The sequence below is a fragment of the Ahaetulla prasina genome, chromosome 5 (assembly GCF_028640845.1).
Source record: "Ahaetulla prasina isolate Xishuangbanna chromosome 5, ASM2864084v1, whole genome shotgun sequence".
Taxonomy (NCBI): Eukaryota; Metazoa; Chordata; class Lepidosauria; order Squamata; family Colubridae; genus Ahaetulla; species Ahaetulla prasina.
Genome location: NC_080543.1, coordinates 139,572,131 through 139,584,878, shown reverse-complemented (window position 1 = coordinate 139,584,878; position 12,748 = coordinate 139,572,131). Strand labels below are relative to the sequence as shown.

The 12,748-nt window shown below is 44.6% G+C and overlaps 1 long non-coding RNA gene across 1 annotated transcript; it reads right to left on the bottom strand.

Moving 5' to 3' along the window:
* Positions 1-73: 73 nt before the first annotated feature.
* LOC131200247 (uncharacterized) lies at positions 74-4,264 on the bottom strand. Its single transcript, XR_009155559.1, has 3 exons — positions 3,672-4,264; positions 1,715-1,837; positions 74-484 (listed from the first exon to the last, which is right to left on the bottom strand). It is a non-coding gene; the product is annotated as an uncharacterized LOC131200247 (long non-coding RNA).
* Positions 4,265-12,748: the final 8,484 nt, after the last annotated feature.

Here is a 12,748-nt window from a genome sequence, read left to right as displayed (position 1 = left end):
TTGTACTATCTGCATTGTGTAGATAGAAGTCATTTCTGTTTGTTTTTATTTATTAAATTTGTATGCTGCCAGTTTTGCCTGACTCTTGGCAAATTACAGTAACCTAAATGTCCATGGTTTGCATAATTCTATAAACAGCAAAGGATGCTCGGCAAATGTGACACTGAAAGAACCATGACAAATAACATTAAAATAGTAACACAGCGCAGGATGGCAGACCAATCCCTTGCAGACCTAAAACCATCTTTGCTCCTTAGCCCAGGGACAGTTGCTCCACATCCACAAATCTCAGTGACAAGAGAAGCAAAACTACATTTGGCCTCCAAGGGCAGTGGGGAATAATTCAGATTTTAATGTTTTCTGGAAAGCTGTCGCTTTGCGGGTGCAGCATAAGTGAAGCTGTATCCTTTGTTTCGGCCTTCCGGTGAGAACATTTCTTCCTGGCTTCAGCCGCCTTCCTTCCATTATCGTGAAAAGGTGGAGTCTCCCATTATATAGGAAGAAAAAAAAACTCAGTAAGAGAAATAAGAGAAAAATGGAGAAATCTGGATATTGAGGTATAGCACCAGAGGTTATTTTGCAACATAGCACCAGTTTCTGATCAAATCCTATAAAATTTGTCAGCACGGGCAATTACATACAAGGATCAGATACTCAGAGGATAAATTAATTCATATACCTAATTTATTGCACCTATTATGTCATGCTGCCTCCTCCATTTTGGGTCAGGGACAGGGATACAAGCTGTTTGACCGATCTGAATTGGCCATGTCAGATCAAACTGAAAATCTAAACTGAAAATGTCAGGGTTCCAAGGAACACCCCCAACGAAATTAAGCTCTGAAGCTTGAAGTTCTTCAAAGTTCCAATTTATTAGAGATGTCATGTTGGCACAGCTAGGAAAATCCGAATCTGAAAGTTTCCAGGTTTTCCACACCCAGTTGACAGTTCACAGCCCTGCCCCACACCACACCCACAAGCTCATCACATTGTTCAATCAACTCTTCACACTCAATTGGATACAATCTTCAGGCAGTCTCCATCAGACGCAGGCAAAAGTCCTTGAATACGGAATGTTGTTATGACTAACTTTCTACCGCTCCAACAGCAACCCCCTTCCAACTTCCCCAGCTAAAATATGTGGCAGTTAAGAAGCAAAAAAGAAAATTGTCTTCCAAAACTTACAGAAGATTAGGGCCTCTGGTGGCTCAGACTGCTAAGACAGTCTGTTATTAACAGCAGCTGCTTGCAATTACTGCAGGTTCAAGTCCCACCAGGCCCAAGGTTGACTCAGCCTTCCATCCTTTATAAGGTAGGTAAAATGAGGACCCAGATTGTTGGGGGCAATAAGCTGACTTTGTATATAATATACAAATGGATGAAGACTATTGCTTGACATAGTGTAAGCCGCCCTGAGTCTTCGGAGAAGGGCGGGATATAAATGCAAATAAAAAATAAAAATAAAAAGATTTGGATTAAAGTCCGTCCATGCAGCCTTAGTCTTAGCCCCTCAAAATCAATTCATCATTTTATTGAGTCAAATCATCCACTCAACAACCAAAGACACATTTATTGGGGTTTTGCTTTCTGTCCCTTTGTATCCTTCTGATATTCCAGGTTCTCTGAATTTGCAGGCCCTGGTGTTGCCCGGTGGTGTCTGTTTGCAGCTGGGGCTGGACTGCTGCCCTTGGGGGGGGGGACACAGGCTACCTACCTTTCATCTGAGTCACAGGGTCTTCCATCTGAGGCCGAAGAAATGTTTGGTCCAAACACCGTGACAAGGTTCTGGATGCTCATCTTGTTATGGCTGGCGTAAGACTGAACTTCATCGAGGAATCTTGAAAGCCCCCCACCCCAAAAAAAAATCAATGAAAACTTTATAATCACCAGCAATTTTCAGTGGCAAAGACCAAGATTTCCAACCTTAACTATTATGTTTCATATGGCCAAGCTATCCACACGGATGCCTAGTTTGGACAACAGGCTCAGCTCAGCCTCTGGAGATGCCTTTTTGGGGAGGGTGCTAATCAGGGTGGGATTTGGAAATGCTGCAACTGGGCAGGGAAAGATTTAAAGTTCCCTGATTTGCACAAATGAACCCTGATCCAGATTGGGAGCCAGTCCTCTGGTTAAAATCTCTTTTCCGACCACAACTGGCAGCTCTGCTTGCATGTGATGTTACTCACAATCCTAAGCAGCTTCAGTCTCCAGCCCGATGCCTTCACCACTGCACCAAACTGGCTCTCAACACTATCAATAGGTATAGTGATATCTGGTATCGATTTGATATGGTTCCACTTCCCTGTTTGAACCCATACCTCAATAATTAGAATTAAATATTCATTCTGGGTTGGGGTTAGGGTTTACGTAAATTAGTTTTATCCCCAGTAAAAAAAGGAATATTTTCTTATTCACTTTAAAACTTAATTGATAATACTAGGCTTTTTCCATAGAATCTCTGTTAAATCATGAGCTTCGTATCATTCCTGACAGATCTGTTATGGAGACAACCCCATGCTTGTCTTCCCAAAGGGAGACTATGAGCAATAAATACAGATGTCAAGAAACCTGTTTTCAGATCATAAACATGAAGCCCATAACCTTGTGCTGAAGGTGCATTTTATTTCTCTCCTGAAATCCCTAAAGAGTCCCAACATCATTTCTGGCAGAGATGCAAACACCACACAGTCCTCTTGACAGCTGCCTCACCACCCAACAATTCTGAACAAAAAAGCAGCAGGGGGCTTTTCCTTTACCTGCAGCCGAGATCCCCCTTCCCTGCCCATGGACTGGACTTACTTACAGATGAACTTGAGGAGGTTGTAATTGGCCTGAGGAAAGCAGCACACCTGTTTTGTCAGTTCCTGAGTTCCCTGAGGGATCACACAAATAGGAACGGCAGGTGCCATTTTTCACACAATAGCTAAGCAAAATTTATTGATACTGTGTGTTGTGTGTGTGTGTGTCTGTCTGTCTGCATGGCAACCCGCTCCACCCCAAGGTCTCAGCCCTTGGCCTGGATCTTTAAGAGCCCTCTGCAGCCTGAATCCAAGACCACCTCCCGGGGTCCTAAAGGCTGAGAGATTCCCCTTTTCCAACCCGTTGAGACCTTTTTAGGAACAGCAGCCCCAAAATCTGCAGTATAAAGAAGGGAAAGGCTAAAATGAGAAGGAAAGCTTTTGCTTTGTGAATTTTTCACACCAAAAAAGCAAGATATAGGTGGGCCCAATTCATTGTCAACATAGAGCTCATTTTATGAAACGTTAAAAAAAATCACATTTCAAAAGCTTATAAATTAATAGGTATTTATAATTGCTAGTTTAAACTAGTAAAGCTGGAGAAACCTTTAGGCTGAGTTTGATTCCTAGTTTTTGTTATTTCCCCCCCTTTTTGGTCAACACTACAGAAATAGTTTGCCACTGTCTTATTTTAGGATTTCTTATAGATTATTTTCCAGAATAGCTATGGCCCTGGGATTTCCTATACTCTTTCATCCAAGAACTTGTAACTTTTCCTGATATGAACTGGAAAATTTCTCAGCATCTTCCTCACCTGAAGGCAGACAGAATGAGGTGCAATGTATAGCCTGCCTCCCTCCCACCATCCCCAGACTTCCCCCCCCCCCTTGCTGCTTTTTCCCTTGGATAATTACTTGTGCTGAATCCACTGACCTCGCCTTTGTCCTTGGAAAGCAACTGGCTGCAGGAGAGAAAGTCTTGCTAATTTGTAAAAGGAATGACGGGGGCTCTCGGAGGTATCTCTTCAGGAGGGAGGCTACTGCGTGGACATCCTTCTGCAACAAAGGCCGAGGAGGGGGTTCAGCAGCAGGCAGGCAGAAAAAACTGCTGCCCTGGATAAATATGGAAATTGGGTATCACCCATGCTGATGCTGATGGGCTTCAAACTTCATTGACTTAAAAAAAAAAACCTTGCTGAGTGCCCGGAATGACGACAGGAGTGCTATACTTAGGGACCAGGCAAGTACATGGGCAGCTCCCTCACACTCTGGGGATAGGATCCTGAAGTGGGAATTTCCCTTAGGCAGAATAACAGACAGCAAATGTGAGCAGGAAACAGAAGTGGCAGGAATCGGATGCTCTCCCTCTTTCAGGCCGTTACCTTCCAGCCCAGTTAAGAGCAGCACTCAGGATATGCTACACACCCAAAAGTTATTCTGCCTTGAATGCTGGCAGGCAAACTATGGGGTGGAATACTGCATGTCTCCCAAGTTAGTAAGAGCGGATGCCAGTTGGCCCACTCCCTAATTCATTCATCATTCCTTCTCCTGCTTGAGCAAGGGGTTGGACTAGAAGACATCCAAGATCCCTTCCAATTCTGTTATTCTGTTATACCTGTAGAACAGTTACAAAAGCCAGTTTTGGCAACCAACCAATCATCCAGAACTGAGGGTGTCTTGTTGCATGAGTTTGTGCAGCTGAAATTGGAAGCGCAGTTTTGCTGTTGATCTGCTCCTTCTAGTGGGCGGATGGGTCCAGTCCATGGCTGTGAGGGAGGAGAGTTTGGCCCTTGCTTTGCAGGAAAGACAGGTTTGTCCTCTCTCATTTGCTCTTTCAAATCTATGCCCAGCTGCTGGGTGAGGACATTCCACTGTTTGAGTGATACCCAATTCTCTGTTGCTACCCCCAATAGGGGAAATGCTATTGATGTCCTTTCATCATCCTCAGAAGCTGCTGGGGTCTGGATGGGACCAAACAGTCTGAAACTGAACCTAGACAAGATGGAGAGACTGCTTCTCCATCATAGTTCTCACATCCAAATTATTTCTGGCCGGCAGGGATTACCCTGAAAGAAGAAATTCACAAGCTCTTTGAGGAGCATCCTTCTAGACCCTTGATGGCGAACCTATGGCATGCGTGCCTCTCTAGGAGTCTCTGGAGGCTGGGGACAGCAAAAAACGTCACTTCCTGTCCAACCGGAAGTTGGAAAATGGGCCATTTTTGGCCTCCGGAGGGTTTCCAGGAGGGTGGGAAAGGCTGTTTTCACCCTCCCCAGACTCATAGAGAGGCTCTGGAGCCAGGTGAGAGAGAAAAACGGATCTATCGGGCCGTTATGTGCCTGGAGTGGGGGGTCGCATGCACATGCATGGGGGCAGGGCACATAGAATTATGGGTGTGCGCAAGTGTGCACACGCGACCCCCCCCAGCTCCCCCTCCTGGCATATGATGGCAAAAAGGTTAGCCATCACTGTTTTAGACTCACCTATCCTGGCTTTGCAGCAGCAGGTGAAAGCCATACCTAGTGGCCCTTTGCCTGCCTCCAACTGGTGCACGAGTTGCAGCCTTGTTTGGCGCAGGAGAACCTCACTCCCTGTCTTAATTCATGGCCTCAATATCATTCAGGCAGATCACGGCAACTCACCTTACATAGGGCTGTTTTTAAAAAAATACTCAGTATGTTAATATAATTCTGGTAACTCAGCCCAGGACAAAATGCCGTTCTGAATTTGTTCTCCTGATGCTACTTTCCTTCCATTTATTTCCTTTCAGAGTCTTATTAATTTACAGGTGCGATTGTATCTTCCAAGTGGTTTATGTTCAGTTCTGATTTTGCAATGTTCACTAGGGACATGGCTTTAATCCTGAAAAACCAGTTTTCACTGTGTCTTTTGATCCCACAACTATTCGAAAATGGAGCAAATAAGGAATTTTGAGTTTTCTTTGAAAACATTGCTATTCTTTTTCTACATTTTCTGGAAGCCTGGCACTCTGATAAATTAGCCATCAATAGACACATAAACGACATCTACATATTGTGAACAATAGCAACAGCCCTTAGACTTATATACTGCTTCACAGTGCTTTACAGCCCTTTCTAAACAGTTTACAGCATCAGCCTATTGCCCCCAACAATCTGGGTCCTCATTTTACCGACCACGGAAGGATGGAAGGCTGAGTCAACGTTGAGCTGGTGAGATTCGAACTGCCATATTGCAGGCAGCTGGCAGGCAGCAGAAGTAGCCTGCAATACTGTACTCTAACTACTGTGCCACCACGGCTCCCATCCAGACCACAAGAAACAATCAACCAGCTAAACGGTGAACAAAAGGACCAAAACACACAACACCACAATCCACCAGCAATCAGCACCCAGATGAGCATAGATTAACTCCAAGATTAACATCAGACCAACAATAAAGTAAACAATACCCCAATCAAGAAACTGCCAAAAAAAGGTAAACAGTACAAAGAACGTCAATCAGAATAGAGACCAGATGGGTGTTTTATTTCCTTCACCACAATCCCCTCTGGACTGTCCCTTCTGCCCAATATTCGGTTTAGGGTTTAGGGAAAGATCTCTTTGCCTAGTCTGAAAAAAACTCCCATGACAAATCTGATGAGTTGCTAGGGTGAAAAGTCTGCCGGAGCCCGTCCAGGGCAGGTTGGAGGGCTTCCAAACCCTCTAACTCAGCACCTGGCTGGGTGACCCTGCCTGGGGGAAGGAAGAGCTCTAGCTTCCCCTTTAATGGCGTCTGCTTGCAAATATCCCTCCAACAGCCTATCAAGAAAGAAAGAAAGAAAGGGGAACACAACGCGATCTACATCCTTTTATGCTGTCCCAAACTCCTGACCGAGGCCGGGGTAGCTGGCCTACTCCAGGAGACGCGGGTTCAGCAGGCTAAACTGCACCCATTCAGCACCAGAGAAGCTGATTCTCACGTAATTCCTGGGGGCGCATTTCCCAGCCCTGGTATCCGGCCGGGTTTCAACAAAATAGAGCTGTGATGCACAACACAAGTCTGGTGAAAAACTCCTGGCTGGTGAAAGTAGCCGATGTGCTCACAAAGAACACTGGAAGCAAACGGCCCGCCAGTCTAACCAAACGCCGCCCCCACCCGGATCAAAGGTGCGATTGCTGCGCCCAGAGACCCACTCCTTGCCCCCTAGAAGGCCCGGGTCGGAATCCAAAGAGCCCCAAAGAAAGCTGACAAGCAGGGGCGAATCGGCAGCGTTTGGGACGGCGGCGCAGGACTGGGCGCGGGACCAAACGTGGCCGGTGACCGGCGGTGACCATCCCTCGGCCCTGGCGGCTCTCACCTCACCAGGCATCGGGCATGTGGGGGCGGTGGCCAAAGCGGGAGAGCAGCGGCCGCCTCCCTGGCTGCGGAGGCCTGTGGCTGACCATCCCGCCTCAGTCTCGCTCAGCGCCAATTAGGAGCCGTCGCTCAACTATTTGAAGTCTCCGGTGAGGCCTGCAGCTCCCCTGGGCAGGCTACATCTTGCCCGGCCTCCTCCTCCTCCTCCTGGCTGGCGGCGAATGGGGGGCCCGGTTGCTCTGAGGTCCCGGCCTTCGCTTCCAGGGCTTGAGCCTCGCTGGGATTCAGCGCCAAGCTTCTTCCCGGGCCTCATCGCCCACCAGATGCCGGCTGCGGCGCAGAGGAGCAGAGCCTGTCTCGCCCCACGGAGTTTCTGCGGAGGTCAGGACTGAAGCGCCCAAATAGGTTTCTTCGGCTGCAGGATGAGGCGCAGAGTAACTTTCCCCGAGCAAACGTTCCCGGGGCTCTTTTGCAGCGAGCGCAGAGCAGCCGGGACAAACGGCAGCTGCGGAGCAGACTCGGAAATGTTACAGCCTAGAGAATCCGAGCAGCGACCACTCGGGCAGCGGAGCCGGATGCGCCTTCAGTCCGGAGTCCAGATGAAAAGCCCGCAGCAGATTCAGAGAACCGCCCCTCCCCTGCAACGCGAGGCGTGAGCCAAGGCGCAGGCTATGCTACCTGTGGAACAAACTACCTGACTCTGTGGTCTTTTCTCAAAATCCCCAAAGCTTTAACCAAAAACTGTCTACTATTGACCTCACCCCATTCCGTAAGGGGCGTGCATAAGAGCACAAACGTGCCTACCGTTCCTGTCCTATTGTTTTCTTTCATTATATCCAATTAATATAGTTATTACATGCTTATGCTTATATATATATATATATATGCTTATATATTATATAGTTACTTTCATGCTTATGCTTATATATACTGTTGTGACAAAATAAATAAATAAATAAATAAATAAATAAAATATGCAGCGAGGCCCCAGAGGCGGCCCAAGGTGTAATGTGAGGGGTTCAGATGCGGGCAGGAAGGGCGCAACCAAGTAGCTGGCAATGGGCATGGAAACCCCTGCCTCTCCCTGGCTCTTTCCTAAATAGTTTCCTGCAGCCGCTGGCCTGATCTGGCTCAGTTTCTATTTTCCCAGCTTCTTGTTCTCTTCAGTTCAAAGTCTTACTCTGCCAACAAACAGATGGAGGGACAGTCCTGCCCCATTTCTTTCCAACCTTCTAACGTTGGGAAAGAAACGAGGGGGAAGAGCAAGGGATCTGTGCTAGCAGGAATTCTGATAAGTGAGGCTGCTTGAGGATTTCCAAAGAATGCAAGTCTTAATTGTTGCTCAGGCTGCAATGTTACTAATGCAAGTGTTTGCAGCCTAATTCCAGAAGTCAAGTGTATTCATCAGTGCAGTTAATTAACTCTCTGTGCACATATTAGCTGGTTGCTGTAGCATTTCATGGCAAATCTACAGCAACCCTTGGTTACTGTAGCCGGCGTCTTCCTCATGTGCCCAAGGAAGAGTTGTTCACCTCCCAATTATCCTTGTTGATGGTCCAGGTCTTAAGCTGTCAAGGAAGCAGCTGCTCACTGGAATCAGTTAAGCTCAGGCAGGAGAATCATAGCAGCAAATTGCCAGACACCTGGAGGGTGAAGCTTTCATTAATGGGAGTGAGAGCAGGAGGCTTGTCAAAAGAAGTCACGGCCTTTCACAGTGGTTGCCAGAGTTATGATAATTATTCCATCATCGGACCAGGAAAAAGAAAGTCAACTGTTCTGGGGATTCCTTCCTGTAAGAGGATCCAGCTCCGAGCAGAGGGTCTGACCAGCGCCACTCAACACCAGCCAAGCACTGTCTCTTGAGGACTCTGGTCCAAGGTCTGCTCATCCAGGCCCTGCTGCCTTCTTAGAGAAATTGACATTAACAAAGGCCATGGTGCTCAGCATCCCACAGAAGTGGGGTAGTGGAGAGTTGTACCAGGAGTTGCCAGTGTGGGCGCAGAAGCCAACAGCATTAATATTTTTGTACATTCTGGGAAGACGAAAATTTCAAAATAAGCTAATTATCCCCCTCTATAATTTACCTTGCAAATTCCTATCCAGGGATGCATTTTGACCTGATGGATACATACACAGATGTCATGTTATCCAGTTTAATGTATGCAGCATTACACAAGGCTCAGAAAAGGAGTAACAAATAGCTAAAGAAATAAAAGTATGCTAAAAGTGGAAGCATTATATGACTAAGCAAGCAAAAGGCCATTTATCCACAACTGTCTTCATTTCTTCCAAACAAACTTTTAATTTCCCAGAAAAAACTATATATTACTCTGAACTTCCTCCCTGAAGTAGCATGCCTTTAAATTCCTCCATCCATTATTTTCTTTAGTAAACATTAAGCAATATTTCCCTTATTTTGGCGCCTGGGACTTCAACTGCCAGAATTCTCATCAATAGCTCTGCTGGCTATGGAATTCTGGAATCCAAAATTCATTTAGCTAGAAATGGCTGAGGTTGGGATACTTTCACAGTGGCACTGTGGCTTTTCTCGCGGCCAGCGGGCTCGCCATGAGATCGTCCAGGCAATCCCCGCGCCGAACGGAGTGAGAACGAAGACACGGAGTCCAATTCTCCTCGGGTGAACGAGCCCCGAGCTAGCTCGAGACAAGTCTTTTATTAAGATTAGGGGTGGGTTACAGAGATTCAGAAGGCAAGCATGTGATCCTGATTAACAATACATAAATTGGGGCCTTCTCTGTGGGGGCTCCCACCCTCTGGAACGAACTCCCTCCAGGACTTCGCCAACTTCCGGACCTCCGAACCTTTCGTCGCGAGCTTAAAACACACTTATTTATCTGCGCGGGACTGGATTAGATTTTAAAGTTATGGGTTTTAAGGGGTTTTTATTATTTATACTATTTTAAATTTCGGGCAATAGAATAAGTTTTTTAATTGTTTTTTAATCTGTATTTATATGTATTTTAACTGCCTGTGAACCGCCCTGAGTCCTTAGGGAAATAGGGCGGTATATAAATTTGAAAAAAATAAATAAATAAATAAATAAAAATAAATTGACACATTGGGTTGGATATGCATATTGTGGCAATATGTTTGCAAGCACAGCTGAGCAAGCAGAATATTTTATGTGTGCAAAGCAGTTTTCTTATCATGTCCGGTGTTACCCGGACAGGCTTTGTAGTTAGCATTTCTGAGCGGTTTGCAACAGCAAGTGTGGATACATTTCTACGGAATGCTCAAATGTAGCGAGACATGGAAACATCACAGTTATGGTTATGTGGTAGGAACAGGATATGCAGAAATACACATACAATGGAAACTCTGTCTGCTTGCTACTTTTACTTGTACATGATCCAATTCTTAGAAGAATCTACATCTACAAGTTTATGTTATTTATCTAAGAGATTATATGGCTAATGCAAAGCAAAATTATCTGACCATTGCCATAGTGATTCCCAACATGGCACCAAGGCAACTACAGTTGTATTAAGGTCAGAGTAGTTTATTTTCTCTCATTGTTAGAGTTTATCAATAACCTACATTTGTTATCTATTTTCTCTGCCAAAATAGTTTTCTTTTTTGGTCTTTGATAGATTAATCTCAGATCCATGATGCCTCTTGTATCATATAACCTAACATTTGCTGAAGATTGTTTGGGTTCTTAGTAGATGCATACCCTCAATCAACACGCCCCTATTACGGTCAGTAAACATTCTTTGTACCTTTATCTATAAATGCATGAAACAACCAACCAATGCCTGGTTTAGTGCTGAATTACATATTCCATTTATTCTTTTGTATACATTGTATCCATCATCTGTCACTGTTACTGAGTTGAGCAAACAATATTCAGTTCCATAACTGTCCAAAACCCAACTGTCAGCCTCCACTTCTATACTGATTGCTTGCTATGGCTGCCATTTTAACGGGGGAGGGGGGATCTGTCTTGGTTGTTGGGGGAGGGAAGTGAGCTGGAGGAGATGTCTTGTAACAGGGAGTGAATTGGAGAAACTTTCCCTCAGTGTTTTATCTGCAACTGGGATAGGGCCATCTGAAGCTGCACCCCACATGACTCCTGGGGGGATTGTGGATTGGATAATCCTGACTGAATGGGAGGAGGGTTTTGGGGATGTTTCATATATGTGATTTTTGTGCCTATTGCCTTGCTTTTCTTTGATTGCATTCAGCTCATACTCAGTAAAAGTACCTTTCTCTATGGAAATGCAGTCGGGGTTTTTCTTTCTTGAGTACTGAAAGGAGGCATATCTGACACCAACTGAGGCCCACTCGGTTCCTTTATTGTACATTTCTTCTACATCAACAAACCGACATTTGCTTTTCCTACAGGGGTATTTCTTACCAACCCACAAAACTCTCATCTTCATATCCTGCCCAGCCTAAAGCTCCACAGCTACTAACTCTGCTTTACCATGATCATTTTAAAAATAGCTAACTCACATAAATGTTATAAGAAACAAAATAAGAGTGGGGGAATGGATTAATTGAAAATAAAAAACATTCCCTCTGGGGATTTTTCTTAAATGGTTGCTTTTCAATAAAAGTTTTTTTGAAAGGGAGCATTTTGCTAAGAGGGAACTACAGAGATGGCCTTGCCCAGGTTCTCCGTTTACTCTGAACCTAACAGAGGTTAGGACTTCTAAGAAATTTAGTATTAAAGTTAAGCAATCCTCTCTGAAAGGCGGCTGAAATCAGTCTTCCTCTGAAATCTCCTTTCTGTATTCCATTTCCTGATGCAGTCTTTTTAAAATGCAGAATAGCCAAGAGGACTCTTGCTCAATTGCTAGAAAATATTTGTTGTAATGAGCCTGGCCACAAGATGTCAGGATTGTCTTATTTATTTTTTATTTATTTTTTATTTATTTATTTATTTTGTCACAACAGTATAAAATAAAAATAACTATATAATATATAAGCATATATATAAGCATAAGTATGTAATAACTATATTAATTGGATATAATGAAAGGAAACAATAGGACAGAAACGGTAGGCACGTTTGTGCTCTTATGCACACCCCTTACAGACCTCTTAGGAATGGGGTGAGGTCAATAGTAGACAGTTTTTGGTTAAAGCTTTGAGGATTTTGAGAAGAGACCACAGAGTCAGGTAGTGTGTTCCAAGTATTAATAACTCTGTTACAGAAGTCATATTTTCTGCAATCAAGATTGAAGCGGTTAATATTAAGTTTAAATCTATTGTTTGCTCTTGTATTGTTGTGATTGAAGCTGAAGTAGTCTTTAACAGGAAGGACATTGCAATAGATGATTCTACGAGTTAAACACAGGTCCTGTCAAAGGCGGCGGAGTTCTAAGTTTTCTAAACCCAAGATTTCAAGTCTGGTGGCATAAGGTATTTTGTTGTATTTAGAGGAGTGGAGAACTCTTCTTGTAAAATATTTCTGGACACGTTCAATTGTATTGATGTCTGAAATGCGGTATGGGTTCCAGACAGGCGAACTGTATTTAAGAATTGGTCTAGCAAATGTTTTATAAGCTCTGGTTAGCAGTGTAGTGTTTCTGGAGAAGAAGCTACGTAAGGTTAGGTTAACAACTCTTAAAGCCTTTTTTGCGATGTAGTTGCAATGGGCTTTGGCACTTAGATCATTGGAAATGAAAACTCCAAGGTCTTTAACAGGGTGGGAGTTATCTGTAAGGT